Raw genomic sequence first — 26,218 nt, 5'->3', positions numbered from 1 at the left:
TGCCTTTACATGACGCCACCTCCAACTGCTCTCATGCCGACCCCTCCCCCAGTACCCACTTCCTAATCATAGCTATGTTGGCTGCCCAGTAGTAGTTGCAAAGGTTCGGCAACGCCAGCCCACCCTCCCCCCGACTGCGTTCCAGCAGCACTCTCTTTACTCGTGGGCTCTTATTCGCCCACACAAATCCCGAGAGGATCTGATTCACCCGCTTGAAAAAGTCCTTAGGGATGAAGATGGGGAGGCACTGAAATACAAATAAAAATCTGGGGAGGACCGTCATTTTCACGGTCTGTACCCTCCCCGCCAGTGACAGCGGGAGCATGTCCCATCTTTTAAAGTCCCCTTCCATTTGTTCCACCAGCCGGGTCAAATTAAGCTTATGCAACGAATCCCACTTCTGAGCCACCTGTATTCCCAGGTAGCGAAAGCTCTTCTCGACCCTCCTAAGCGGCAACTCACTCAGTCTCTTCTCCTGTCCTTTAGCCTGGATCACAAACAACTCGCTCTTCCCCACGTTCAGTTTGTACCCCGAAAAACTACCAAATTGCCTCAAGCTCCGCATGACCTCCCCCAACCCCTCCAGTGGGTCCGAAATATACAGGAGGAGATCATCCGCGTAAAGCAAGACCCGGTGCTCCACCCCCATCCCCCCATCCCGGACCAGCCCCCGCCAGTTCCTTGAGGCTCACAACGCCATGGCCAGCGGCTCAATGGATAAAGCAAATAATAGCGGGGAGAGGGGGCACCCTTGCCTCGTCCCCTGGTGAAATTTAAAATACCCCGACCTAAGCCGGTTCGTGCGCACGCTTGCCACAGGCGCCTGGTACAGCAATCGCACCCACCGGATAAAGCCCTCACCAAACCCAAACCTATCCAGCGCTTCCCACAGGTACTCCCACTCCACCCGATCGAAAGCTTTCTCTGCATCCATCGCTGCCACAACCTCTGCTTCCTCTCCTTCCGAGGGCATCATAACAATATTTAAAAGCCTCCGCACATTGGCATTACATTGCCTGCCCGTAACAAATCCAGTCTGGTCTTCCCCTATCACCCCCAGGACACAATCCTCTATCCTTCTGGTCAAGATCTTAGCCAATAGTTTGGCATCCACATTTAGAATCTAGATTGGCCTGTAAGAACCACACTGTTCAGGGTCCTTCTCCCATTTAAGAATGAGTGAGATCGAGGCCTGCGACATTGTAGGGGGGAGGATTCCCTTCTCTCCAGCCTCATTAAAGGTCCTTATCATCAGTGGGCTCAATGTCTCTGAAAATGTCTTTAAAAATTCCACGGGAAAGCCATCCGGCCCCGGAGCTTTGCCCGACTGCATGCCCACTCGCATCTTAATAATTTCTTCTATCTCGATCGGGGCCCCCAGCCCCTCCACCAGGCCCTCCTCCACCCTCGGGAATCTCAACTGGTCCAGAAATCTCAACCCTTCTGCTCCCGCCGGGGGTTCCGACTCATAATTTGCTGTAGAATTCCTTAAAAACTTCATTCACCCGCCCTGGGTCCAAGACCAAATTACCCTCCTTATTCTTTACCCCACCAATCTCCCTGGCCGCCTCTCTCTTCCTAAGCTGGTGCGCCAGCATCCTGCTCGCTTTCCCTGTGGTCAGCAATTCAAACTCCGTCTGTAGCTTACGCTGCTCCCTCAGGAGCCCCGCGTCCGGGGCCTCCACGTAACTCCTATCCACCAGAAGTATCTCCTCCACTAATCTCTCCCTCTCTGCCCTTTCCTTCTTTTCTCTATGAGACCGGATCGATATTAGTTCCCCTCTAACAACTGCCTTCAGGGCTTCCCAGACCGTCACTGCCGATACCTCTCCCGTGTCGTTTGTTTCCAGGTAGTCCTGGATATTCTTATTTACCCGCCCGCAAACCACCTCGTCCACCGACAACCCCACATCTAGTCTCCGCAGCGGCTGCTGCCCTCTCTCCTCCCTAAGCCGCAAAACCACCCAGTGCGGGGCATGGTCCGAGACTGTAATCGCCGAGTATTCCATCCCCACCACTTTCGGGATCAACGCCCTGCCCAGAACAAAAAAGTCAACACGGGAATAAACTTTGTGGACGTGGGAGAAAAAAGAAAACTCCTTTACCCTCGGCCGTGTGAACCTCCAGCGGTCAACGCCCCCCATCTGCTCTATAAAGCCCTTCAATTCCTTTGCCGCCACCGGTCTCTTCCCTGTCCTGGATTTTGAGCGGTCCAATTCAGGTTCAATAACCGTATTAAAGTCCCCCCCCCCCCCCGCCCATGATCAAGTTGTGTGACTCAAGGTCCAGGATCTTGCCTAACACGCACCTCATAAAGTCCACGTCGTCCCAGTTCAGGGCGTAGACGCTCACGAGCACCACTTGGACCCCCTCCAGCTTCCCGCTCACCATTATATACCTACCCCCTTTATCAGCCACAATTCTCCCAGCCTCAAATGCCACTCGCTTACTAATCAAAATTGCTACCCCCCTGGTCTTCGAGTCCAGCCCTGAGTGGAACACCTGACTAACCCAACCCTTCCTTAATCTCATCTGGTCTGTAACCTTTAGATGTGTCTCCTGAAGCATTTCCACGTCTGCCTTTAGTCCCTTTAAATGTGCGAACACGCGTGCTCTCTTAACTGGTCCATTCAGACCTCTCACGTTCCACGTAATCAGCCTGGACGGGGGCTAACCCCCCCCCCCCACCCCGCCCTCCAGCCGACTAGCCATCATCCTTTTTAGGCCAGCCCCGAGCTCGCGCCCCCTGCTTCCCCGAGCACCCCCTTAAGCAGCAGTCACCCCCGACCTCCCATTTATTCACTGAAAAAAAATTCTGCCTTGCCAGTAAAGCAGCCCCCCCCCCCCCTCATTCTTCCCCCCCCCCCCCACCATAGCACCGGAAACCTAACCTCCCAAGTCAGACACCAACTCAACAAGCTCACCCCCAATTACGCTTCCGAGAGTCAGCTGACCCATGCTGACTTCAATAACTCCCGCCCCTGGCACCAACCAGACTATCACCTTATTGTTCGAACCCTTCTCCCCACATAGGAAAATCCTATTTGCTGGATCACATTCCCCAGTAAGTAAACAACAGCTCTCAAGAAGACATTAACATAACCATAAACCAGAACAGAAACACTCACTTAAAACAAGACCCAGTCTCCCCGAAGGATAATGCTAACTTCAGGGCCCCCCTCGCCCCCCGAATCAACTCCCTGTGAAACAAAGCGCCCTCCCCCATCCCTCCAGCCCATTCTCTCGCCCAATACTAAATACAATCTTGTTTAAAACAGAACACAATTACAAACCACCGCCACATCCCATCTCCGGAGCTTAATCTCCAAATGGTATGTTGCCTCCCGGGTGCACGGGTCAGGGATGTCTCAGATCAACTGCAGGACATACTGAAGGGGGAGGGTGAACAGCCAGTTGTCATGGTGCATATAGGCACCAATGATATAGGTAAAAAATGGGATGAGGTCCTACAATCAGAATTTAGGGAGTTAGGAGATAAGTTAAAAAGTAGGACCTCAAAGGTAGTAATCTCAGGATTGCTACCAGTGCCACAAGACAGCCAGAGTAGAAATTCAAGAATAGTCAGAATGAATACGTGGCTTGAGAGATGGTGCAGGAGGGAGGGGGTTCAGATTTTTGGGACATTGGAACCGGTTCTGGGGGCGGTGAGACCATTACAAATCAGATGGTCTACACCTGGGCAGGACTGGAACCAATGTCCTAGGGGGTGCTTTTGCTAACACTGTTGGGGAGGTTTTAAACTAATGTGGCAGGGGGGTGGGAACCAGAGTGGAAGTTAGAGGTCAGTAAAGAGGCAGCAACTAAAGCCAGTAAGGTACTAGATAATAAACTCAATGTGACTGAGGGGAAGAGTAGACAGGGAAGAGATGATGAATACAAAGGGACAGGTGGTCTGAGGTGCATTTGTTTTAATGCGAGAAGTGTAGCAGGTAAGGCAGATGAATTTAGGGCTTGGATTAGTACCTGGGAATATGATGTTATTGGTATTACGGAGACTTGGTTGAGGGAAGGGCAAGACTGGCAACTAAATATCCCAGGGTATAGATGCTTCAGGAGGGATAGAGAGGGAGGTAAAAGGGGTGGAGCAGTTGCATTACTGGTCAGAGATGATATCACAGCTGTGATTAAGGAGGGCACGATGGAGGATTCGAGCACTGAGGCAATATGGGTAGAGCTAAGAAATAGGAAGGGTGCAGTAACATTGTTGGGACTTACGAGGGCCGAAGGGCCTGTACTGCGCTGTAATGTTCTATGTTCTGTACACAAAATTTGGTAGGAGCTAGGGAATGTGGATTGGGAGCAGCTGTTTAAGGGTAAATCCACATTTGAAATGTGGGAGTCTTTTAAGGAAAGGTTGATTAGAGTGCAGGACAGACATGTCCCTGTGAAAATGAGGGATAGAAATGGCAAGATTAGGGAACCATGGATGACGGGTGGAATTGTGCGACTAGCTAAGATGAAAAAGGAAGCATACGTAAGATCTAGGCGACTTAAATCTGATGAAGCTTCGGAGGAATATCGGGCAAGTACGACAAATCACAAACGCGCAATAAAGAGGGCTAAAAGGGGTCATAGAATCATAGAATTTACAGTGCAGAAGGAGGCCATTCAGCCCATCGAGTCTGCACCGGCTCTTGGAAAGAGCACCCTACCGAGGCCCACACCACCCTATCCCCATAACCCAGTAACCCCACTCAACCAACCCTAAGGCCAATTTTGGACACTAAGGGCAATTTAGCATGGCCAATCCACCTAACTTGCACGTCTTTGGACTGTGGGAGGAAACCGGAGCACCCGGAGGAAACCCACGCACACACGGGGAGAACGTGCAGACTCCGCACAGACAGTGACCCAAGCCGGGAATCGAACCTGAGACCCTGGAGCTGTGAAGCAATTATGCTAACCACTATGCTACCGTGCTGCCCCCTTTTTTTTGAGTGGCAGCCTCAATCCTACCCACCCTACCTCTGCCGTTTCTGCATAACCCACCAACCTCGTTGAGGTCCATGGGAACCACCCCTCACACCCCGCTCCAATTGGCAAGGCCCCCCCAGGCACGCTGGAATTGTCAGCCTGAAACCCTGGCAATTCCTATGACATCCTAGCAGAGGCACCCTGGAAGTGTCAGATTGGCATTGCCAGGGTCCCAGGTGGCGGTACCAGGTTCAAACATATCGCCTGACCAACAGAAAACCTTATCAAAGGGCTCGTCCGGGATTTGAACCCGGGACCTCCCGCAAGTTTCGAAACCGAGACACCCAAAGCGAGAATCATACCCCTAAACCAACGAGCCCCGAGGGTCATGAAATATCTTTGGCTAACAGGGTTAAGGAAAATCCCAAAGCCTTTTATTCGTATATAAGGAGCAAGAGGGTAACTAGAGAAAAGATTGGCCCACTCAAAGGCAAAAGAGGGAATTTATGCATGGAGTCAGAGGAATTGGGTGAGATTCTTAATGAGTACTTTGCATCGGTATTCACCAAGGAGAGTGACATGACGGATGTTGAGGCTAAGGGTGGATGTTTAAATACTCTAGATCGAGTCGGCATAAGGAAGGGGGAAGTTTTGGGTATTCTAAAAGGCATTAAGGTGGACAAGTCCCCAGGTCCGGATGGGATCTATCCCAGGTTACTGAGGGAAGCGAGGGACGAAATAGCTGGGGCCTCAACAGATATCTTTGCAGCATCCTTGAGCACGAGTCAGGTCCTGGAGGACTGGAGAATTTCTAATGTTGTCCCTTTGTTTAAGAAGGGTGGCAGGGATAATCCAGGGAATTATAGACCTGTGAGCTTGAGGCAAACTGTTGGAGAAGATACTGAGGGATAGGATCTATTCACATTTGGAAGAAAATAGACTTATCAGTGATAGGCAGCATGGTTTTGTGCAGGGAAAGTCATGTCTTACAAACCTAATAGAATTCTTTGAGGAAGTGACAAAGTTAATTGATGAGGGAAGGGCTGTAGATGTCATATACATGGACTTCAGTAAGGAGTTTGATAAAATTTCCCATGGCAGGTTGATGGAAAAAGTGAAGTCGTATGGGGTTCAGGGTGTACTAGCTAGATGGATAAAGAGCTGGCTCGGCAACAGGAGACAGAGACTAGTGGTGGAAGGGAGTGTCTAAAAATGGCGAAAGGTGACTAGTGGTGTTCCACAGGGATCCGTGCTCGGACCACTGGTGTTTGTGCTATACATAAATGATCTAGACGAAGGTATAGGTGGTCTGATTAGCAAGTTTGCAGATGATACTAAGATTGGTGGAGTTGCAGATAGCGAGGAGGACTGTCAGAGAATACAGCAAAATATAGATAGATTGGAGAGTTGGGCAGAGAAATGGCAGATCCAGGCAAATGCGAGGTGATGCATTTGGAAGATCTAATTCAAGAGTGGACTAAATGGTCAATGGAAGAGTCCTGGGGAAAATTGATGTACAGAGAGATCTGGGAGTTCAGGTCCATTGTACCCTGAAGGTGGCTACGCAGATCGATAGAGTGGTCAAGAAGGCATACAGCATGCTTGCCTTCATCGGACGGGGTATTGAGTACAAGAGTCGGCAGGTCATGTTACAGTTGTATAGGACTTTGGTTAGGCCACATTTGGAATACTGCGTGCAGTTCTGGTTGCCACATTACCAGAAGGATGTGGATGCTTTAGCGAGGGTGCAGAGGAGGTTCACCAGGATGTTGCCTGGTATGGAGGGTGCTAGCTATGAAGAAAGATTGAGTAGATTAGGATTGTTTTCGTTGGAAAGACGGAGGTTGAAGGGGGGCCTGATTGAGGTCTACAAAATTATGAGAGGTATGGACAGGGTGGATAGCAACAAGCTTTTTCCAAGAGTGGGGGTGTCAATTACAAGGGGTCACGATTTCAAGGTGAGAGGGGAAATGTTTAAGGGAAATGTGCGTGGAAAGTTTTTTATGCAGAAGGTGGTGGGTGCCTGGAATGCTTTGCCAGCACAGGTGGTAGAGGCGGGCACAATAGCATCATTTAAGATGCATCTGGATAGATATATGAACGGGCGGGGAACAGAGGGAAGTAGATCCTTGGAAAATAGGTGACAGGTTTAGATAAAGGATCTGGATCGGCGCAGGCTGGGAGGGCCAAAGGGCCTGTTCCTGTGCTGTCATTTTCTTTGCTCTTTGTTCTTCAGTGTCTTTTAACGCGAGTCCAACTTCTTCTCCTTAATAAATGTCCAAACATCATTTGGCGACTCTAAATAGTAGTGTCGATCTTCATGCGTTACCCACAGCCTCGCTGGGTATAACACCCCAAACTTCACCCCCTTCCTAAAGAGGGTCGCCTTTGCCCGGTTGAACCCAACACGTCTCTTGGCCAGCTCCGTTCCCAGGTCCTGATAGATGCGCACCTCAGTGTTCTCCCACTTGCTGCTTCGTTCCTTCTTGGCCCACCGCAAGATGCGCTCCTTATCTGAAAAACGGTGAAAACGAACCACCATGGCCCTCGGCGGGTCATTCACCTTGGGCTTCCTGGCAAGGACTCTGTGCGCTCCATCCAGCTCTAGGGATCGAGGGAAAGCCCCCGCTCCCATCAGCGACTCCAGCATACCCGACACATATGCTCCCACATCTGGTCCCTCAATGCCTTCAGGAAGGCCAACGATTCTTAAATTCTGCCTCCTGGTCCTGCTCTCCAGCTCCTCCAGTTTCTCCTGCATCTTCCTGTGGAGGTCATCTGGCACCTCCACCTCGTCCTCTTGGTTGGATAGGTTTAACTCAATCTCCTTAATCGTTTTCCCCTGGGCCGCCTGAGTCGCGACCATTTGGTCGATCGATGCTTTCATCGGGTCAAGCGTATCCTTTTGTAGCTCGGCAAAGCAACTCTTGAAGAACTCCATCTGCTGCTCCTTGGGCCAGTGAGTCAACGCTCCCTGGTCCTTGCCGTCTGCCATGCTTCGCCGCACTGTCAGCTCCACTCGCTTCCCTCTGTCGGGACTAACTAGTTTCACACGGCCACTTCTGGTCCAGCTATCCATACATCGGGGGGGGGGGGGGGGGGGGGAATCCTCCTTACTATTGCTCACTCCACTGGTTTATTTCATAAAGTTCCCAAAAATCCGGGAAAAAAGGTCCGAAAGTCCGTTTCAGGCGGGCGCTATCGAATGTGCGACCTACTTCCCCATGGCCGCCACCGGAAGTGATGTAAACAGCTTCAACTTTCAAAGTCTCTCAACTTACAACTGGATGATTTCAAATGTCAGGACGAAAGCAATGCTAGATGAGAAGGGTTTCATTGGCATCCTACCTCTATTGCCCGGTTTGAACAGAATACAAGCTAAGCTGCTTTGGAGTCTCCTGTGTACTGCACAAATCCTGCAGCGTGGAAATATAACAAAACTAATCCTACAGTAAGCTTCCTGCTTTCATAATTGTTGGAATAAATTTTTCATCAACACATGCCTGTAAGACTGGGTCTTGATTTTGCATTCGCGTTTCCTTTCAACATAATCGAGAGGTATCAAATTAAATTCAGAAGTAGCCTGAAACACAGGGACATTTAGATGCAGAGAATAGCCAATCAGACCAATAAGATTGCCCTATTTTGATGGCTCTCAATCCCATCTTCTCACTATATCTCTCAATTTCTTTTTCCTTTGGAAACAAACTGGCGCTGCACCTGGACCGATTCGGCGACCGTTGAGGGGCTAGCACCGGCGCCACTTGGAACACAATTGATTCAATTCATTTGTAGTTTTTTTTCTAATTATGGTAACGTATCCCAAACATCGATTAACTTCTGAAATAAATAATCCAAACAAATTCATCCAGATCAACCCCTCCATAATTTTAAAGATTTCTATTCGATCATCATGTTAGCAGGCCAGAAAAGGGTCATTTGAGAATCATAGGATTGGATTTTCATAGAGTTTGAGAGACTCCGTGCAAGGGTAGAAATGGCAGCCAGCACCCAATTCTAGGATTCCTTCCCCCATTCCTGGGGATTCTAATTTTTAACAGGGTGTGGGATGGTTTGGGGCAGGTGAAGAATGCAAAATGAGGTTTGGCTGAGGGCCCAGAAATCCATTAGGCTGTTGAAATAGCTGAGCCCCTGGGAAAACATTGCTTGATCGGCAGCTCTGGCTTTCTGATCTGTTCTATCAATTGCACAATGTTCATTTACACATGATACAAAGTGCTTGCAGTTTCTGCTATTGATACTGTGGAGGGTCTGATGATTGATACCTTTATTGGTCTATCGTAAAAAGGAGGGTTATTTTGTCATGTGGAAATTTAATCAACGAATGACTATATAAAGGTTTTTTTTTAACATCTTATTGTCACTCTAGAGTTCATCGGTTCTACACAGTGGGCAAAATTCTCCATTTGAGAGGCTGTGACCTCTATTCTATGTCGCCCACTACCAGTAGCAGAGAATCAAAAAATCGACATCAGTGAGTGTCGATCCATACACGATCCTCCGCTGGCGGCAGGATCGAAGTTTGCACCTGCGTGCCAGTGGGAGGATGTAAATGAAGCAAATGGTCTTAGCGGACCCGGAACCCTGTTCTCTGACCCTCCGTGATTCTCCAGTCCTCTGGGTTATGAATCACGAGGGCGGTGACCACTACAGGTCTCACCAAACATGAGCCTGACGTGGTGGACCTTGCGCTGGGCTAAGGGGATGACTCCCTCACAATGCACTACTTTCCCACCCCTCCTTTACCAGACAGCCATTTCCCCCCTCCTCCACCCTGAGAGAACCAGAATGGGAGAACCCCCCCCCCCTCACTCGGGGCTCCCTTAATAGGGAGGCCCAGCCCAGAGGTGGATGAGGAGGATGTCCAGGAGGAACCAGGCATGGAGCCCAGGCTGGCATGGCAGGCCACCCAAGCTGTGTTCCAAGGCCGCCACACATGGGACAACCTGATCATGTCCAGATTTTCCACCGAGGAGGCCTGGACACTGGCTGCTCCTCCGCCCTGCCCTATCTCTCCATACTCTCCCTCCCCCCCTACCCGCTTCCAAGTGGTGCTCCCTTACCCATAGTCGCTCACATCCTCCACTACCCCTCATCCCTTCACACTATCTTACCATCCTAGCTTCCCCTCCCCCTCCCAGGGTCCTACCAGCATTACTACAGGATGTTGTTCCTGGCTTGGCAGTATTAGTGGGTCTTTTCCACGGGACAGAGGATAATGATTACTCGCTGTGAGCTCTGGACATTGTCTGTCAGAGTCTGACTCCTGCCTTCAGGATCACATTCCACTGTCCTCCCAGGTGATCCATGGATGTGTGCTGGTCACTCCATCTCATGGGCCCATATATCCTTTGGGAAGGGTGGGGGGAAGTTTTGGAGATGGTGAGTGGTGATGGGTCACTCACTGGGTAAGCTGTCCTATAAGGCAGCCTCACATTTCTGACCCCACTCCCTGCTACCTGAGGATGAATATCCAGTGGTCCTGGGGGCACTGCCCTGTGTCATCCTCCAACATCCACACTCCACACCACCAGCCTCCCACACCCCACCACCCAGCAAACTCTCTACACTGAGCCCAGCCCATCCTTCACAACCTTCAGACAGAGGATTGAGGCAGATTGGAATGTTGATGAAAAGGTATTTAATGATGATCCAGTCCTCATAGGGGGACATGTATTCCATCGTTCACCGCCTGGAGCTTTGGCATCCCAGTGATGGCAGCTTATTTAAACACATATATATATTTATTTCCCCTGTTGGTAATGTTCCTCTCGGTCACAACCTTGACCTCCACACAAGCCCCTAAAATATTTCCAGGGTGCTCCCACAACAGAGGAAGTGGGCAGAGAATTAAGATGTGTTATTAATCTCACACATTGTGAGCGGGATTCTCCGTTTCTGAGACTAAATGTTGACGCCAACGCAGAATTCGTGGACTTTCACAACATAAAAACTGGCGCCACACCTGGACCAATTCCGCTACTATTAAGGGGCTAGCACCGGTGCCGTGTGGAACACAATCGAGTCCAATGAAAAATGGTGCAGGATTTGCCGAGTCTGTGATTGACACTCGGGAAGCTGACAAGCTGCAGCCGCACATACACATTACACTCCTCACACACACTTGATGGCACTGGTTGTGCTTGGAGCACGCCCATACAGCTGATGGGTCGGCTGGGGCCACAGGACACCCAGGCGGGTGCCATGGGGGGGGGCACCTATACGACCCGTGGCACTAAGTTCAAAGTGGGCAGTCAGCAGCGTGAGCAGCTGCATGGCTGCCTTATCGGCTGCGGCAATGATGTCCCGTGTCCGTCGACCCAGACCCCACGGCCCACTTCCTGGCCACCCCTCGCTACTGCCCCCGAACCTGGCAGAAACCCCCTGGCCAGCGGCATGACTGTCAGCAGACTATGGCGCTGTTGGGCATTTTCCGTGCACCTTCTCTCTCCCTCAGCAGCCACGGCGCCTGTTTCACAATTTTTAAAAGCACAAGTGGGCCGCGCCGTCGGGAATTCATCCGAGTGGAGGTGGAGCATCGCGGAGGCCCTGGAGAATGCTGGGTCAGGCCTTCCTCATCTGGAAATATATCACCATCCCGTCACTGCCCCTGGGTCAAAATTCTGGAACTCCCTCCCAAACAGCACTGTGGGTGTAATTGCAGCAAGATGAAGAAGGCAGCTCCCCATCACCTCTCAAGGTTCAGTGAAGGGTGGATAATAAATGCTGGCCTAGCCAGTGACATTCATATCCCAAAATAAAAGCAAATTACTGCGGATGCTGGAATCTCAAACAAAAACAAAATGCTGGACAATCGCAGCAGGTCTGGCAGCGTGCGTCGAGAGAGAAGGGAGCTAACTTCCCCAGTCTGGACTCTCTGTTAAATCCCAAGAATTAATTTTTTTAAAGGGTAGAGAACATGGCCCGACATTCAGTATGATCATGGCTGATCTTAGATTTCAACTCAACTTTTCCATCCACTACTATAATCACTTGGTTCCCCCAAATCACTTGGTTCCCTGAGCGATCAAAAACCAGCCTTAAATGTATTAAACAATGCTGCACCCATAGCCTTCTGGGGGAGAGAATTCCAAAAGTTCTAATACCTTTCAGTGAATAAATGTCTCCTCATCTCAGTCCCGACTGATCAACTCATCATATTCTGAGACTGTGCCCTCTTGTTCGAGATTCCCCAACCTGGGGAAACAATCTCGCCCCGTCAAGTCCCTTCAAAATACATTGCAATGAGATCACCTGTCATTCTTCTGACCTCCGGAGAATATGGACCCAATTTACTCAGCCTCTCATCATAGGATAACCCTTTCACCTCAGGGACCAATCCAGTGAATCTTCGCTGTCCCAACACAAGTGTATCCTTCCTTAAATATGGGTCGGAATTCTCCGACGTTTCGTTGGCGGCGGGATTCTCTTGTCCCGCTGGTAGAGCACCACCTTCCCGCGGGTTCCCCGACAGTGTGGGTTGGCTTTAATGGGATTCCCTATTGACAGCGGTGAGAGCAGAGAATCCTGCCACCGGCGAATGGCGTGCCGCCTCCCGCCGTCGGGTAACGTGCAGCTGGGAGACTGGAAAATCCTGCCCATGGAGACTAAAACTGCAGACAGTACTCCAGATGAGGCCTCACCAAAGACCTGTCCAACTGTCGCAAGACGTTTAATTCCTCTACTTCAACCCTCCTGCATTAAAGGGCAGCATGTTGTTTGCCTTCCTAATTGCTCGCTGTACCTGCAAGCTAATTTTTTGTAATTCTGATACAAGTACACCCAACATCAACACTTACAAGTTTCAGGCCTTTTAAGAAAAAAAAAATCCTTTACTACTCTTATGACCAAGGTGAATAACTTCACAAATCCTCGCATTATACTTCATAAGCCATGATTTCACAACCCATGAATAATTGAAGGTTCTACCTGGAGAAGAAGATATTCATCTTGCAATTCAAATATTTGCATACTTTTTCACTTCTGTAATAAAATGCGCAGTCTGTCCTGATCGGCAATCTTCTTTCAGTGTAATACTTGCATCTCCCTCTGGGACCATTAAAACAAGGGTTTCCAGATCTTGCTCATGAGCATGAGACCTTTTGCAGGATCTTTACGAGCTATGATTGATTTATTGATTATTTCCGTGCTGTGCTCAGTGACCGCGAAGGTATCTCTTTTTGTTGACAGAGTCACTGATAGGCACTTAGCCAAAGAGTTCCTCCTTAGTGTTATGGGCCAGGGTTTAGAGAACCTCAAAGTGTATCATGGAGTTCACCTAACCCACAACTTTTACTAGATTGTGGTATGGGGAGCACACGGCCCACTCTACAGGTGTGGTAGAGCAGAAATGGAAAAGTATTTTTAAAAACAAAACAATGTTTATTCTATGAACTCAAGTTAACCTTTTTAAAACACACAGTGAACATCTTTGGAACCATTAATTCAAATACAACCCCCAAAAATTACAACACTAAGTAATTGTTTAAGCTTTCCTTTCAACGTCCATACAACTTAAAACACCTTTTACCAGAAGCACATCAGGTTAAAGTCACTACTGTTATTAGTTTTAAATCACCAGGATCGATTTAGTCTTCAGATTACAGAGAGATTCATACACCTTCTGGTTTTGACTGCAGCTATCCAGCTCTGAAAACGAAACTAAAACACACCCTGCAGCAAACAGCCTAAAACAAAAGTAAAAAGCTGGCAGACAGCCCAGCTCCACCCACTCTCTGACATCACTGCAGTAGTAAACACCCATTTCTTAAAGGTACTCTCACTACAGATATTTATATACACACCCATTTATAAACACCCATTTCTTAAAGGTACTCTCACATGACACTGTGAAAAGCCCCTATTAGCCACACTCGGGCGCATGTTTGGTTATACAAAGGGAGAAATTAGAATGTCTAATTCATCTAACAGCATGTCTTTTGGGGCTTGGGGGAGCAAACTGGAGCACCCGGAGGAAACCCACGCAGACATGGGGAGAACGTGCAGACCCCGCACAGGCAGTGACCCAAGCCAGGAATCGAACCTGGGACCCTGGTGCTGTGAAGCAACTGTGCTAACCACTGAGCAATGTCAAACAGGTTACTGACTCGCTATGAGCTCATTATTGAGAACGTCGATGTGACAAAGGAAGAAGTGTTGAGTGTCCTAAATTGCATTAAGGTGGACAAAGAACATCACACCAGGTTGCCAGGCTGACATTGCCAGGGTACCCAGGTAGCACCAGCAGTATCAGGGCACCATCCTTCCAAAATGGCATGCAGTAGTGGCCTCCGATCCCCTGGGAGACCCCCACGAGTGTCGGTCCGTCTGGTCCCCATTTGTGGCGACCAGTGCAGAACGGCGCTCGTCTCTAGGTCTCCAAGGTGAAGGGGTTGAATCACAAAGCCTCAGGTACCTCGAGAATCTGCACATTAGAGTGAAGCTAACTGCCTCACTCTGATACGCAGATTTGCTAAAAAGTGATTCCCCCATTGTGGGCGGGATTCACATCGCAACGACTCGCGAGATTCACGCGAGGTGTTGCGAGCCAGCTAAATCCCGGGAGTGGAGTCTCTTTCGGTGGCCATGCTGCGCCAAGGCGAGATGCTTTTCGGGCGCAGCATGGCCATAGGATCGTGTCCACTGCATTTACATCTCCTGGAAGCTGGATTTAGACTGCCTCAATTTAAAGGTAAGGGTTCAGCTTCGTGAGACACCTAACCAGGATAGCTAAGTGTGAAACATGTGCAGCACCTTCTACGTGACACTCAGGACTGATATTAACAGGACAAACACCTGTCTGTCTCCTTGACCAAGTAGATTGAAGAGCTGCAAATGAATAGCCAGAGTCTGACCAAAAAACAATCAATAGAAAAATGAATTAAATGTCAAATTGGATAGGGAATGCTAAATATAGAGAGCGGAAGAAAGATTGCGTTCAGAGAGAAAAATGGAAAAAAATAAGAAAAAATCTATTCGTAGTAAGTCTCCAACAACAATTAAAATCTGAAGGGATGAGAATCCATACCCAATAATAATTGGTATGCTACATTCATACTATCTTTGTTCAAAGCAGTTTAACATTATATATCAGTACTATACTAATTAGCTTTCAGTGTTTGCAAGGTTGTTTGGCATTAATAATGTGCAACCAAATCATTAAAAGCATCCTTAGATTCAAGTGGACATGGTCTAACTTTCTCTGGTCAATTTGGTCTGTGCATGATCAGTACAGGAACTTCATGGCTTCTAACAAATCTGACTAGAGAGCCAGACGGATAGATGCCGTTTTCCCATACCTTATGGAAGTGCAGCACATTTGGGCGCAACTTCTGGATTTTTGAGTTTATGCACACTCGCCTGAAGTTTCTGCTTGATCTGTGCATAAATAACTGTTGGCACCGTTAGCTTTACAGTAAAGTCCGGCCTGAGGTCATTTTTTTAAAAATGTTTTTATTCAAGGTTTTTCAATACCTTTTACAAAACACTCCAAAAAGGAAAATAATACAAAGAAAACAGGGCAATATGCCAACAAAACAACGTAACCCTCTAAACGATTAACAATTTAACACCCATCCCAAAGCAAAATGGGGCATGCGCCCAGTACAAAAAAGAAAAATATATCAGCGCCCCCCCCCGGTTGCTGCTGCTGCTGACCTCCACCTAAGGTTCCGCGAGAAAGTCAAGGAACGGCTGCCACCGCCCGGAGAATCCCTGCAAGGACCCTCGCAAGGCAAACTTTATCTTCTCCAACCTGAGAAACCCGGCCAAGTCGTTGACCCAAGCCTCTACGCTTGGGGGCTTCGGGTCCCTTCTCCGGGCTACCAAGGAGGCAAAGGCCAGAACTCCAGCCTCTTTTGACTCCTGCACTCCCGGATCGTCCGATACCCCGAATATCATTATCCCCAGCTCGGTTTTACCCGAGTATCCAAGATCTTGGACATAGCCTTTGCGAAGTCCTTCCAAAATTCCGTAAGCGCCGGGCATGCCCAAAACATATGCTTGGTTTGCTGGGCTCCCCGAATACCTCACACACCTGTCCTCCACCCCAAAAATCTTCGCCCTGTCATATGCACCCTGTGCACCACTTTAAACTGGATCAGGCTGAGCCTGGCGCAAGATAAGGAGGAATAGACCCTGCCCAGGTCGTAAGCCCATAGGCCCACATCCAGCTCCTCACCCAGCTCCTCCTCCCACTTGCTCTTCAGCTCCTCCACCGAGGCTTCCTCCGCCTCGTGCAGCTCCTAGCATATCTCCAATATCTTACCCTCCCCGACCCACACGCCCAAAACCACCCTGTTCTGTACCCTTCGGGCAGGCAGCAGCGGGAATTCCCCTACCTGCTTTCTCACGAACGCCCCAACCTGCATATACCTAAAGGCATTTCCCGGTGGTAACCAAAATTTCTCCTCCAGTGCCCTCAGACTTGCAAAAGTCCCATCGATGAATAAATCCCCCATCCTTTTAATTCCCGCACGGTGCCAACTTAGGAACCCACCATCTATCCTACCTGGAACGAACCTATGGTTGTCCCGTATCGGAGCCCAGACTGAAGCCCCTACCTCCCCGTATGCCGTCTCCACTGCCCCCAAATCCTCAATGTCGCCGCCACCACCGGGCTCGTGGTATTCCGCGTCGGTGGAAGCGGCAACAGTGCCGTCACTAGTGCCCCCAGGCTAGTACCTATACAGGACGCCGCCTCTAATCTTTTCCACGCCGCCCCCTCTCCCTCCATTACCCACTTCCGAATCATAGACACATTTGCTGCCCAGTAATAGCTGCACAGGTTCGGCAGCGCCAATGCCCCCCCCCCCCTCCCCCACCTCCCGACTGCGCTCCAAGAACAGCCTCTTAACCCTCGGGGTCTTATTTGCCCACACAAATCCCATAATGCTCCTGTTTACCCGCTTAAAGAAGGCATTGGGGATGAGAATGTGCAGGCGCTGAAAGACGAACAGGAACCTGGGGAGGACCGTCATCTTAACGGACTGCACCCTATCCGCCAGGGAGAGTGGCAACATGTCCCACCTCCTGAAGTCCTCCTCCATCTGGTCCACCAGCGATGCCAGATTGAGCTCATGCAAGAACTCCCAACTCGGCCTGTGGTCTTGAATGCTCTTGCAACTTTGAGAAAACGCAAGAGTCAACATGACATTTTGCTTTATTTCATCAGGCTTTTTGTTTGGTGATCACAGATGGCCTGATGTTATTTTCTCTAAAGAGGATTTGGACATGTCTATGTGATTTTATTCAGTCAGCCCTCGAATGTCTGAATGTAGCGGATCAATTTACCAGCCACAAAATAACATGACTTATTCATTGTAGTCACATTATATAAAATTATGGATGTTCGGGATCAAATAAAAGGATTACAATTTAATTGAGGTTTCCTTTCCCCACTCACTGACTGATGCCACTGCCGGTTACTGAATCCTGAAGACAAGAAATCCTGCGGCCCTCCATCTGATGAGCAAGCGCTGCATTACTTTTTAACATTTTCATTTTCATTTCAACATTATTGACAGAGTGAGTAGAGAGAGAGAGAGTAAAACATTTCTGGTCTCCGAGGCTTCTTTTCCTTCATTCAAAGAAAAAATGCTGATTCAACCCCTGCTGTTTTCATTATTGTGCCCTTTGACATATCATTTTAAACCTACTGTGCCCACCAATAATTGTTTTATGTGCACTCCTGGCTCAATATCAAACAGATTATTGGAGGCGAATTTTGGCATTGGGCGGGCACCCAGTCTGCCAACTTTGAAATGGACATTGTTGCATTGGAAACTAGGTCAGTCATGAGGTAAGGGATATGGAGAAAGGCATGGGAGAAGACCGCACACATTCAACAGGGCGTTGCATATAACATGCAAGTCATTTTAATTGTGTTGCGTTGTGATTTTAGCTGCACATTTGCAGTCATGCCTGGCCTTAAGCTGTAAGATAAACTTCAGGATTTCACAGTGAATCATGTTGCCCATTACCTCTCTCAGTATGCTTTTAACCAGGTTCCATGGGCAGAAGATTAAAATGAAAAAATGGTTTTATTTAAAATTAAAAAATTAAATATTTTTCCGTGCGGATAGAACAAAGCCAATAGTCTCCAGTCACTGCCTAACAGGCAGCTAGCACTAAGTAGCAGAAGGCCCTCAACTCAGTCCTTGGTCTGTACTGAGTTAGCTGTACTCGGCAGGGACTGGTTTAATTGGCTTTAGCATCCCTGGGCTAAGGGAGAAAATATTAACCGAGTTTCGCACTCTCATGGCACTAGACGTTGGATGAGGCCATAATCAGATTGAGCTCCGAGGCGTCCCATGGTTCAATAGGCTAAAAATACACAGTTTATGTTCACACATGAAGAATAGTCACTTGGGCAGAGTGATAAAATGGAGCTGTCAACTGCCCTACTCAGTGCCTTCATAGAGCTGACAACAAACGAAAAGACCATAACATTTAGTGCTGCCCAGCATTTATAAATGTTTGTGGTATATATATTCTTCAGTATGTCAACCAGCATATAAGATAAAGTGAATGGAAGACCAGTGTGGCAGCGAACGAGATCCAATGCTGTGCTTCCCAACAATACCACTGATGGGGTAGCTGGTCGTCTGAATCATTTCAACCCATGGAAGACTAGCCAATGCGCCATTTCAGGCAGGAAAATAGCACTCGACGTGCAACGTCTACGGGCTAGATTCTTCGGTTTCCCAGCCGCGTGTTTCTCAGCGGCGTGTTGGTCACTGGCGGCAGGATTTGGTCTTCCCGCCACTTGTCAGTAGGATTTCCCATTGAAGTCACCCCACATCGCCGGAAAACCCGCGAGGGGGGGTTGCGCTGCCAGCGGGGAAAGAGAATTCCAATGGGCGGAGAACTTCAGCATCCATCTTCAATTTATCCAATATTGATTTGTCCAACTCCCCCTTCAATTCATCTAATTTTGATCTCCCCTTCCTCTTTATCTAATGTTGGTCTCTCCCTCTTTATCCAAGCTGGTCTCTTCCTTCACATTCTCCAATACTGTCCTTATCCAATGTTGGCCTCCCCTAGCCCCTAGCTTCTATTTAACATTGGTAATCCCCCCTCCACCTTTCCATTTAAACACTCTTGTAAGGTGTTCCCTCTGCCTCGAACCCCAAACAGGAGCAATAAGTATCTTTCCCTTACTGTACATGCAAATCAAAGAACGGCCTCTTTCTGAGCACTCATTTCATCTGTCAAGTTTCATTTCTGCACAACTCTGAAAGGATTAGTCTTTCAGAGCATTTGCCAATCACAATCAAGGTAAGCTTTATTCTTTTCTTTTTTGTTAATTAATTTGTAGTTGAATTCCAGGCCCCTCTGCCTCCACTTCCTGTGGGTTACTATAGCAACTCTGTAGAATCTCTGATTGCTGCCAGGCTATTGTAATACAAATGAAGAGGAATCACAGTGCTGCATTCTGATTATCTATTTAGAATCCTATTGGGAGCAGTTTTGTGCAGTCTGACTGCTGACAAAATCTGACCGTTGACCAGTTGGCGTAGCATTCGTGTGGATCGTCAAAATCTTCCTTGGCCCTGTTTCTGTGCGGCTGATATTATTACTTGCATCGGTGAATTGGATTAAATCAGGACAAAAAGCATATTTTAAAAATTTGAATTTACCTACACAGAGCTGAAAGTACAGAAACTATGGAGAGAATTTTACGTCCCCTCCCGGTGATGGGCACTTCCAGTCCCACCAAAGTCCATAGAATCCCTAAAGTGCAGACAGATGCCATTCGGCCCATTGAGTCTGCTCTAACCCTCTAAAAAGAGCACCCGACCTCGGCCCACCCCCTGTCCTATCCCTGTAACCCCACCTAACCTGCACATCTTTGAACAATAAGGAGCAATTTAGCATGGTCAATTCACCTAATAGAGTTATGAACGGCCCACCATGTTTTCCAGCCCCGTAGTGACAGAAGCCTCAGACTTACACCCTATTTCTATCTTTCCTCGGGTTGTTAAAGTCACTATCCTGTATGAGTTCATCAAAGCAGCAAAGTATCATGTTCAATCTCTAACCAATGCTGCATCAGCTGATCGCAAGGCACTGTAGGAATAAAGTGCAAGATTCGGCTGCAACACCTCTAAATTTGGGCTGATTCCTAACAAGTGACACTTTGTGGACATGATGAGCATACAAGATTGGGATTGTCCCACCCTGTTCTCTCCCACAGCGCTGAATTGATAGACTTGTGTATGAAAAATGGTGATGCGATCACCTTTGCTGTGTAACCACACAAATAGATAAACCTCGCAGCCGCTGACAAGGTCAATAATCGCGGGGGGGGGGGGCATAATTCCAAATGGTTGTTCTGAGTGCATCTTTGAGTATCGACTAATCACAGCTGCTCTACAGCTCGATCGGTGATCTCGTCTTGAGTTTGCATCCATGGCGTTCATGTCGTCAGAATACGGATTGACGTTGTAATTGGATTAGATGCACTCAGCACCTGCATCTGGCAAACCAGCTGCACCCAGCAGGACAGGGTAACCCAGGGTTAACCAAGTTCAACATCAACTTATCTCACCTCTTTTGTCATTGACAGCCTGCTTCAGAGCAGCATACCACGCCAGCGCTCAGGGCAAATGCTACTTATTGTCATTCTAAATAGTCACATCGTTTTGAAATTTTCAATGAATCAATTGACGAGCTTCTTTCAAAATACTCTGTTACCAGGATTTTTCTTTCTACCTTTTCGGACCCTCTAGACACCCAGTTCTTCGAGTGAAAAAAGTTTCTGAGACTAAATGTTGACGCTAACGTAGAATTCATGGACTTCTATGACAGGAAATCCAGATCCGCACCTGGACCGATTCCGCTACAGTTGAGGGGCTAGCACCGGTGCCATGTGGAACACAATTGATTCCAATAAAAAATGGTGCAGCATTCGCTGGGTCAGTGATCGACACTCAGGAGTCCAACAACCTGCAGCCGCACATACACAATACATCCCCTACACACAGTTAGCTTATCCCAACCAAAAAGATAGCACTGGTTGTGCTGGGCATGCCCATCCCTCTGATGGGTCGGCTGGGGCGAGAGGGTGCCCCCCGAGGACATCTATGAGACCCATGGCACTAAGTTCAAAGTGGGCTGTTAGCTGTGTGCGCAGCTGCATGGCTGCCTTGGCGGCATTGGCAATGGTGTTCCGTGCCCGTCCACCTCGACCCCACCGCCCAACTCCTGGCCACCCCCCACTACTCCCCCGGTCCTGGCAGAAGCCCCCTGGCCAGCGGCACAATTGTCAGCAAACTATGGCGATGTTGGACACCTTCCATATCCGCCCTCTCTCAGCAGCCGCCATGCCTGTTTCACGGATTTTAAAAGCACGAGTGAACCATGCCATTGTGAACCATGCCATTGGGAACTCGGTCCAAAGGAGGCAGAGAATCGTGGAGGCCCCGGAGAATACCGGGTCGAGCCTGCAAGTAAACGGTGTCTACTGTACATGCATAGTGAAAAGCATTGATGCCGTTTTCAAGATGAGGGAGAATCGCGATTTGGCATCAAAACGGTGCCTGCCGCGATGTTCAAGTCGGAAGCTATTCTCCACCTAGCCGCATTTCCTGATTTTGCCGTCTGCTAACGGAGAATCCTGCCCAAATTCTTTGCTTTGGTGAGAGAATCCAGAACATGGGGACATAACCTTAAAATAGATCCAACCCATTTTCCAAGGGGACTGTCGGAAAACACTTCTTCACACAAAGTGCAAATGGAGCTCTTACTCCAAAAGATCAGGTGAAGTTGGGTCAGTCGTAAATGTCAAAACTGTGAGATTGATGAATGTTTTTGTTCGGTTAGGATATTAAGAGTTATGGAGGCACGGCGGGACTATTGATTAAATATACAGACCAACCATGATCAACTGAATGGCAGAACAAGCTTGTGTGGCTGAGTGGCGTAACATTGCTTCTATATTCCTGTGCCTGGCCTCCATTTGTGTCAATGCCTCCATGACAGTAGGTCAGGTAGTTGTGACCCTCTCCTCAATTTTCCTCAACTCTTCCATCAAAGGTGTTTCTTTATGATGGATGATTCTGTGATCTGTCATCTCTTGATTGCTCCTGGGAGGTTTCCATGAGTGAGCAGTAGCCTGCAGTGTCTTGGCCAAGTGGCTGTTTTTTGATACCTGAGTATCAGCAGTTTGTTTGACCATCGGCACTCCACAGTGGAACTGAATCTTCTCCTCATCCCAAGGTGTGTACATAAACTTCATAGCTTGGCTCACCTAGTATTCAGGAATGGAAATGCTCCCTAACCCAGGGTCACTGAGACATAGAAAAGAAGTTGAAACCTTCAGGGTTCCAAAACCTCTACCAAGTGAGACATGAGGAAATTGTTGTCATTTAATTCGTTTTTTAAAATAATAATTGCACGTAGTCAGGAATTCTTTAAGGTAACCCTTATTCTCCTGTATTCTGTAGTGTGTTGAAGAATGAGAGGTGATCTCATTGAGACCCACAAGCTACTTAATGGAATAGACAGGGTACATGCAGGTAAGATGGTTGAGGAGTCTAGAACCGGGGGTACAATTTCAAAATAAGTGGGAAGCCAATTAGGACCGAGGTGAGGAGGAATTTTGTAACTCAGGGGGTTGAGAATCTTTGGAATTCTGTACCCCAGAGGGCTGTGGAAGCTCAGTCATTGAGTAAGGTTAAGGTAGAAATTGATACATTTCTGATTAACAATGACAGAAAGGGTTATGAAGTGCCTGGTCAGCCATGATGGGATTGAATGGTGGAGCAGGCTCGATGGGCTGAATGGCCTATCTCCGTTCAATACCTTTTTCCTTCTTTCAAAACCACGATCTTCATATCCATCCTCAAAAGGACTAATTACCCCCCAAAACCTTTATACAAACTGTTGCATCACCTCCTTGTCCAAGTCTTTGATCATTTGGTATTTGGTTGCCCTGAACCGAATGCTCGTCTTTCCTTTTGAAACTTTTCAGTTTGCATTCTGCCCTGCGCACAGGACCAAGACTGTCCCAGTCAAATTTATCAACAATACCCTCTATGACTGCAACCATGGTACTTTACATCTGCTAGTCCTCTTTGGTCTCACTGGACCTGACAATGCCATTATTCTCTAGCAGCTCTCCATTGTGATACACTTCAGAGCCTTTTCCAGGTTCCACTCCTACCCATCCCAACATTGCCAATATATGTCCAGAGATTGTTCCTCCTCTCACTCCTGCATGGTCACCTCTGGAGTTTCCCCAAGATTCTTGGTCCCCTCCTCTTGCTCATCTTCATGCTGCTCCTCAATGGTATGATTTGTAGACGTGGAGTTAGTTTCAAAGCACACAGTGATGGCACCCAGCTATCGCACACCACCACTTCCTACACACCCACAATCATTGCCGTGCTGTCAGGCTGACCCCTTGTTGCCAAGCCACGGATGAGCCACTGGGATGGGCAAAGCAATTACTTTCAGTTCCGTTAACTCTATCATTCTCCGTAACTGCTTGCGGAGGATGAATAAAATTCCATTGTTCTGTTTGATCCAAGGCATACTCACTACAAGACAGCCTTTTAAAAATTAATTTACGAGGTGTGCACGTCGCTGGCTACGCCAGCATTTAATGCCCATCCCTCGTTGGCCTTCAGAAGGTGGTGGCAAGCTGCATTCTTGAACCGCTGCACCCAGAGTGCTGTTGTAGGGTGGGAATTCCAGGATTTAGTTGTGGCGATGGGGATCCCATCCACCAGCTGGAGAACCGGTGAGAAGCTCACATTGCTTTTCATAATGTCAAGGTTTTACAACACAGCAAGATGCCCATTGTCTTTACGCCGGCCATCAAGCACCTAACTACTGTAATCCCATTTTCCAACACTTGGTCTGTAGCCTTCTATGCTATGGCGTTTCAAGGTCTGGTCTAAATGCTTTCAGTGGGAGCCCCGACACAATTACCAGGCACTTACCTGGACGGACAACGTTGGGTCTCACGTCGAATTAAGCCACCAGTAGGGTGGAAATACCACCCCTTGGAGCTGCCAGCCCATCAGAAGCCAGCAGCTCTTCATTATCAGGAGCAGCACTGCCAGTAACGCACTGGGACCTTCACCAGGAATCATTGTTGAATCCCTGGTAAGTGAGTGGGATAGGGATGGCTGGGAGGGGATCATCTGCAATAGCAGGGTATCGACTTTGAGCGGTGTCCCCATACCGGATCCCTTGATCGGACATTGAGCGCCTGTGAATGAGGGTTTCTCTCCTCCACTGGCAACCCCGACAGTGTTTGCTGGGTGACTTTCTGGAGACATGGGAGACCAATGCGAGTCTTGTTTAATCTCTGAGTCACTATTATATCCCATGGACTCGGGAATAATTGTTTTTTAGTGGCTCATCGACAAGCCTAATTATCTTCTCACTGCTAGCAGGTGAGTTCTCCATGTCAGCCCTTTCCTGCCACTCACTTAATGAGGGAGTTGGACGCATGGCTTCCTGTGTGATTATCTGAGCCGTCCGCCATCCTGCCCACTCCAGTGAGCTCCACTAAATTCCACCTCTGAATTTCTAATGCATCAAATTTAAAATCTTTATTTAGAGTGCAGGAGGCCATTCGGCCCATCAAGTCTGCACCAGCTCTTGGAAAGAGCACCCTACTTAAGCCAATGCCTCCACACCTTTCCCGTAACCCAGTAACCCCATCTAACCATTTGGACACTAAGGGGCAATTTAGCATGGCTAGTCCACCTATCCTGCGCATCTTTGGACTGTGGGAGGAAACCAGAGCACCCGGAGGAAACCCACGCAGACACGGGGACGAAACTGCAAACTCCACACAGACAGCCGAGGCCAGAATTGAACCTGGGACCCTGGCGCTGTGAGTCAGCAGTGCTAACCACTGTGCCATCATGCCGCCCTGCTTTATGCCTTTAAGTGTTCCACGTGTCCATCCTTTCCACCCTACCAGCAGAACACTCAACTGCTTTGATCCAGTTGAATAGAATTCCACCCCAAACCCATTTACCTGTCTTGGTTCCCACCTCTAAGTAGCTTCTCAATACACCGGGCACTATTCTACGCCCTCCCCCACCCCACACCGGGTGGGAGAATCGCTGGGGCGCCGTACGAATTGCGCCACACCACCCTGACCCCCGCACGCGATTCGCACCGGGCCGCCCGGAGAACCGGCGAGCGGCGATTCTCGGCCGGATAGGCTGAGCGGCCACTACAACACGAAAGGTTCCCGCCAGCACCATCCACCCCTGGTCGCTGCCGGCGTGAACGCTGCCGGCCTGCCGGGGGGGGGGGGGGGAGGGGGGGGGGGGCAACTTCACCGGGGTGGCCTACGATGGGGTCTGGCCCGCGATCGGGGCCCACCGACTGGCGGGCCGGCTTCTCCCCCCCCCGGGCCTACCTCCTTCCGCGCGCGCGGCACCAGAACACCGACTCCATGTTTGTGAGGGGCCGGCGTGCCTAAGAAGTTCCCCCCGCATGCGCAGGATGGCGCGACCCAACTTCGCATGCGCAGGTTGGCACAGCGCCCATTTGGCACCGCGTAAGGACGCTGGATCCGCCCCAGCGCCGTGCTGGCCCCCTCTGGCCAGAAGAGGTCGTGTCCGGGCCCTGTTTGCGCCGTCGTGAAACGCGACGGCATTCACGACGGCGCGAACACTTGGCCTCAAAATCGGATAATCGCCCCCACCATCTTTTCGACCAAACTTTCACTTACTATTCTAGCCCTCCTGTCTGCTTGCCTTTCTACTCTATTATGCTCCCCTGTGTCAAAGATGCAAGTGTGAGTTATTGTTAGCTTACCATTCTTGGCATGGTGAATGGTATGGGGGAGATCTTTCTTTTAAAATATTTTATACAGGTATTTTCATAAAACTAAACCGAGGCAGAAGCAGAATTGTAGAACATGATAAATAACCACAAACCACTCTTCCACCTGATCCCCTCTCTCCCCATTCTCCCAACAAACCCAGAGATTAGTGTGTTGACCTTTTTAAAGAATGAATTCGGGACAAAGATCGGGAGGTTCTGAAATTCGAACAGGAACCTTGGCAGCACTGTCATCTTTACCAATGACAATGGCAGCACATCCCACCTCTTAAAGTCCCCCTGCATCTGCCCCTCCAGGTGAGCCACTACACCCAATCCCGCGTCACCTGACTGCCCAGGTATCCAAATCTTACCCTCACTACCTTAAACGGCAGCTCTCCTAATTTCCTCTCCTGCCCTCTGGTCTCAATCGGGAACACCTCACCCTTTGCCATGTTCAACTTGT

The 26,218-nt window shown here is 48.9% G+C and overlaps 1 protein-coding gene and 1 non-coding gene across 3 annotated transcripts in view; one reads left to right on the top strand and one right to left on the bottom strand.

The window, feature by feature from the left end:
* The window catches only part of nalf2 (NALCN channel auxiliary factor 2), a 498,859-nt gene that overhangs the window by 96,836 nt on the left and 375,805 nt on the right, over nt 1-26,218 (top strand). The window lies entirely within an intron of this gene.
* trnap-ugg (transfer RNA proline (anticodon UGG)) lies at nt 5,225-5,314 on the bottom strand. The gene is given in 2 exon segments: nt 5,225-5,260; nt 5,279-5,314. It is a non-coding gene; the product is annotated as a tRNA-Pro (tRNA).

This window comes from Scyliorhinus torazame, chromosome 5, assembly GCF_047496885.1.
Source record: "Scyliorhinus torazame isolate Kashiwa2021f chromosome 5, sScyTor2.1, whole genome shotgun sequence".
In the NCBI taxonomy this organism is placed as follows: domain Eukaryota; kingdom Metazoa; phylum Chordata; class Chondrichthyes; order Carcharhiniformes; family Scyliorhinidae; genus Scyliorhinus; species Scyliorhinus torazame.
The sequence above is the reverse complement of the archived record's forward strand: the minus strand, read 5'-3'. Positions and strand labels throughout refer to the sequence as shown.